The sequence below is a fragment of the Condylura cristata genome, unplaced genomic scaffold (assembly GCF_000260355.1).
Source record: "Condylura cristata isolate star-nosed mole 26May11 unplaced genomic scaffold, ConCri1.0 scaffold00014, whole genome shotgun sequence".
In the NCBI taxonomy this organism is placed as follows: Eukaryota; Metazoa; Chordata; class Mammalia; order Eulipotyphla; family Talpidae; genus Condylura; species Condylura cristata.
In genome coordinates this window covers 20,642-26,270 of record NW_004567115.1, presented here as the reverse complement: position 1 = coordinate 26,270, position 5,629 = coordinate 20,642, and the positions used below count along the sequence as shown (strand labels likewise).

Sequence of the window (5,629 nt, the reverse complement as noted above, 5' to 3'; positions counted from 1 at the left end):
TTCTTTCTTTCTTTCTTTCTTTCTTTCTTGATTAATATGTAGCAGAAACGAAGCCACATTTGAAAATGTCCTTTAGGATTCATGGCGCTCCCCGAGTCTAAGGCAGCTGGCATGCATCTGCAGTGCTACAGATAGTGTCTTGGGAGAAATGAAAAAACAGTATTGTGGGCTCCACAGGGGAGGGGATAAGCTGCCTCTAGTGAACCAGCAGGGAAGGACGTCATGGAGCACAAGGATGGTGGAGCTGAGGCCAGGTGCATGAAGGTGACTTTTGTGCATGGGGAGTGTTCTGGACACCCTGGGGAGGGACCCACAGGGACCCACAGAGGTAGGTAGATCTAGGTACATTTGGTTATCACAAATGAAACTCAAAGGCCTGAAAATTTTATGAGGACACCCCAGCAAATGATGGGACTTCCTGTTGGTAAAATTTGGGCCATTAATATTTAGAATATGGCTCTATATATCTTATCATGTAATTTCTATGCATTGAATGCTGAAGTCTGGGTAGTGGATATAACTGGATTCAGTAACCCATAAATGTGTATATAATTAGTTATTCTCAATAGATTCTCAACAATTATTTGCAATCACATTGCTGGTAGTGATTTCTATGTAGAAGCGGTTTATGAAGTCTAGGAAGTGAGGGCTACAGGATTACTTGTATTCAATAAACTTTGGAACACTCTGTATTTTTGCTTGGATTCTAGGAGCATCTGAATAGGTGAATATAGAAAGGCCACTTTCATTCTTAAATGATACAATATTTAGATATACAATGTTGATACTTTACATTATTACTTTAAAGATAAGATTTCTCTCTGTCCTGGACTAGACTGTAGTCCTTCAAATGCTGTTGTTTTGTGGTCAATCTTTTCTTCTTGATTTAAGTTTGAGTTGTCCTATTCATCTGATCAGTACTACAATTAGATTGGTTTATTTTTATCCTTATTGCAACAATTTTTTTAATTAAAAAAATTAAGTAATTAACTTTACATCATTTTCATTTTGTACATTTTTCCATCCTAAGGGTGGGCTCCCCACCACCAATTCACCTGTGTGCCATGGCCATATTCCCGTGCCCTCTTCCCACCCCAGTTGTTATCCCTTTCCTTTTCCACCACATAACATGTTTCTAGTTTATAGTTGTTTGTTGTTCTCATTTTTACTTTATTATATTTGCTTTTCTATCTCTTTTTTCTCCCCCCCCCCCAGCCGATCCGGTATATTTCTTTTTCTTTCTGGCCTGATCCCTTTCAGCTCCATCTATGCTGTTGTAACAACATGAGTTTATCGTTCTTGATGGCTGAGTCCATGGTGTATATGTACCACATCTTTTTAACTCCAGTCACCTATTTTGAGGCATTTGGGTTGATTCCCATTTTCCCTAATGATAATATTGCAACAATAATCATGGGGGTGCAGGTGTCATTTAGAATCAATGTTGTTGGGAACACTGTTATTTTCAATAGGAGGATTCATAACTTTAAAAATATTTGAAGATATATTTATTATCCTAAATGCAAAAACAATTGGGGTAATAAGCCGAATCTTTTAGAAGTAGATAAATGACACCTGATGTTATAGACCTGGTGTGGCAGTGAGGATACAATGTGAAGGTGAGAACGTCAATATGAACCTACACATGGCAGTTAACTTTGATAGCAGAGTCCTAAGACTTATCCTGTGAAAAAATGTAAGTGAGTGTCACCCAAAGCAGCATGTAAACATGATTTTAGGGGTCCAATCTTTCATGATCCCATAGAGAAATATGACACCTAGTAGGAAGGGTGGTCTGCCTGCCAGGCTGCTCTCCTAGAACTGGGCACATATAGACATGAGAGCCAGAGTTCTCTGGACACTCGAACACTATCACATTTAGGGTAGAGAGCAAGACTCCCCGAAGCGGAAAAAACAGGGCTTGAGTTCTCCTAGATCTGCTTTTGTTAGCAGGAAGAAATTATGGGCCCCCATCATTTCTGCTAAAGCCAAACCTACTCTTAGTGCATAAGACTTTGAGCAGAATAGAACTTTAGCACAACTAATGTGCAGTAGAGTGAAGAGAACGTATATTGTTGAAGTAGTTTCCTGGTGAATCACCGAAAGTTACCCATTCTATTGTGCCCAGTTTATAAAGAGGGCTCGTCCAAACATGGAGGGCCCCGAGGACTGAAAGCTTGTCACAAGCTTAAGGCATCTTCTGGTGGGGGATCCACAATAAAGGGAAAGAAGGGTCTAGACAAGTCTGGAGGGAACAGAGAAAAGTCAAAATACAAATTAAGATCCAGGAATCTAGTGTTCTATTGTCAGCCTCCCCATGGGTCATCCATGTCTCTTTCAAGTGCATCTTTCCATGCTTCCAAGTTGCTGGTACAAGTCCAAGGCCAAGAAATAGCACAGTTCCTTCTTCACATGTTTCTTTTCTCCATGGGCCTCCTTAATTATCCCTGTAGTCCTTTTCTTCCATCCGTTCTGTCCAAGTCCTTTTCCGATTCTTTTCTACTCCATGTTGCTCAGCCCCACCTTCTATGGTGGGGAAGAGAATGTGGAACTGACCCTTTCTATGGGTATCACACTGTTGCACTCTGGCCTTAGGGTATCAGCTCAGATGCTTGATTGACCCAACCAGTTCCAGCCCTGGTGTCTAGTTTAGAAAATCTCAAGGAAGGCATGTTGAAAAACAGGGCCCCAGAATGCCTTGCCTGCATGGGTCTACTATAACTGCATCTATGTAACAGCTGTAGAGGCTAATAGTAAGCCTCAGCAAAGAAGGTACAGGGAAAGAAGTGAGAAGAGTGAGTTCCAATTTGGTGGATAAGGAGCGACATGCATTTTCCAGGTTAATTCTCCTAGTTGGTATGATGATTCTTTCACTAGTACCTACTACAGTGAGTACTGTTGGAACACAGATGTTTGTTCTGTTCTTGACCCTATGGTTTGAATTTATAATGGAAAAAGAAAAATATCAGATGGCTTCACTTATAGTAGGGACATAGGGGGACCAAAAAAGGAATAAGGGATCAGACAAAAAATAGCAATGACAATACATAAATAAGCCAAAATTAGCAGGCAACTATGAATCAGAGTCCTTCTTCTGTTCAGGGAGTCTGGATGTTAGTTTGATGAGTTTTTGAGTTAGGTGAACGGGAGTTTGGGTTTTCTCTAAGTAAAGTTTCATCAGAGGCACATGGCAAGTTTACTCAGGAGAGAAAGATGTTTGTGTAGACACAGGCAGAGGTTACACTTTAAAAGGACAGGTAGATTAGGAAAATGACAAAGACAAAGAGGCACTTCTGTAGAAAACAGATGGGCAAGAGCTTCATTTTCCAATGTAGAAATTGTACTGATACAGTGTTTTTCATTTGGGGGAAGGGTTCGTTCCTTTGTGGAATTGTTATCTATTCTTCAACTAGTCTTTTAGGGTGTGCCTAGGTAGATTTAGAAAGGCTGACCCTCCATCTCCCTGTCCCACTGGTCTGCGTTTTGACATACTTGCTATTGTGGTAGAGCAGTTGGCCCCTAAGTATGTTTCTTTTCTATAGCACCTCTGACCTATACCCAGTTCTGTATGCATACATAAATAAAACTTTTTTTTTTTTAGGCCACTCTTTGATTTTGAGGTAAGTTTGGTAAACTTATACAGTAAGGTATTTAGCAAATAGATTTGGGGGAAGCTGGCTTGCTATTTTGGGCCTGGCCCCCTGCTGATCCCTGATTTCCCACTTGCATGCTCCCCATAGCTGTTCTGACTGATTTACACTTGCTTCTGCAGGTCAGTGTCAGTACACAGAGGAACTGGATTCCTGTCAGCTCGGATGCACATCCTCTGGCCATTATTTGGAAGTATGGTGGCATCTACATGGACATTGATACCATATCTATCAGGCCCATGCCTGAGAAAAGCTTGTTGGCTGCACAGTCTTCTCAGTGCTCTAGTAATGTAATGGAGTGTTTGGGATCCCCCCCCAGCACTCCTTCTTGTGGGGTTGCATGGAAAGCTTTGTTGAAAGCATTTTAATTCACACATCTGGGGCATCCAGGGTCCTGATTTGACCATGGAGTGTTGAGAATATGGTGCACACTTACAGACTTCCAGGAGGTGAGTGATCTGAGGTGCTCTAGTCTGTCCTTTCTATATCCTCAGAGATTTTACCCCATCTTCTATAGGGAGTGGAAGCACTACTATGAAGTCTGGGACACAGATCCAAAATTATGCCTTGGATCTGTGGAACTACATGAACCAGAAGCAGGAGACTGTTGTAAGAGAAAGCAACACATTCGTGGAAAACCTCTGCCATATTACTGTCCGGAACTTACAGGGACCTGATTAAAGGCTCCAAGGTGTCGGTGACTGGAAAAGTGGGTCCATATAAAAAAATAGAACCATGGTTGCCTTGCGTCTTGGAACTTGGTACTTCCTAAGATGCCACACTTTCCTTTGATCTCCACTTTCCTCAGAGGTGTGGGCGCTTAGTCACACATCAGGGTCAACTTTCTCTGTCTATAAGAGGAAAATCTGACAGAAGAGTGAAGTATAAAGTACAGAGGTTTATTTCTTTCTCATATAAAAGGCATCTGAAGGCAGACAGTTCAGAGTGGAAATGGTAGCTGCAGGGCCCTTTCATTTTTCTCTTGTCATCCTTAATATCCACAGCCCCTTTATCTATGGCTACTCGATTTCTAGTCCATCATGTCTGTATCTCAGGCAACAGGATGAGGAAAGGAAGAAAGGTGGACCTCCTTTATTTTACGAGAGCTTCCTGCAAGTACCATGTAATACTTCTTACATCGTATAGGCCAGAATGCAGCTGCAAGAGAAGCTGGGAAATTTGAGGAAGATAAAATGGGTTTTGGGATTAATAGTTAATAGTTTTGATACATGTTCTATATATGTCTGTATTATTAATTCCAGGACCTGTTAGATAATTGATGTGGGGAAATGGATTCGATTGCTGATTATGGTATTCACTAATGTCTTCAGTTGATAAGTGTTTAGTCCCTTATATGTTCCAAGCTCTGATATAGACGATGAAGATATGACTGGTTAAATATTTTGAATATGAACCTTGAGTTTCTCAAATGTATGGTTTGAAAAATCACAAATGGAATCAGGTGATGCATATTATTTTGTCATTTGTTTTTCACTCCAAAAAAATATTATGTCTTGGATATCAGTTTTCATTAGCAGATCAAGTCATACTTTATTTTTCATAATGGCTAGAAAGTATTTTCACTGTAAAATATATGGTAGTCTATTTAATCCCTATTTAATTTGAGGATCTTTAAGATGTTTCTTATTTCATAGTACAGGTAATACTATGGCATTTAGAGGATATAAAATTTTGATATATGCTCCCGTTTTAAAAATGACTTTTTTAAAAAAGATTTATTTATTTATTCATATAGAACTGGGGTACAGGCCAGAGATGTGTAGGGTGAGAGGATTCACCAGAGACAGAGTAGGGAGCAGAACAGACAGATCGATAAAGTACACTGCTGAAGGGAGCAGTGGACGGGCCAGGAGAGGTCTGCCTTGCCATGTGGGTCACCTCCGCGGCTGGTGGGGATTGAACTCATGCAGAAGTTGGTTAAGCTTCTTAGTGCTGTGCTTTAACCCACTGCGCCACCA

At 40.7% G+C, this 5,629-nt stretch overlaps 1 pseudogene; it reads left to right on the top strand.

Annotated features, from left to right (window-relative positions):
• LOC101628698 overlaps positions 1 to 4,422 on the top strand; it is a 61,372-nt pseudogene extending 56,950 nt beyond the window's left edge.
• Positions 4,423 to 5,629: the final 1,207 nt, after the last annotated feature.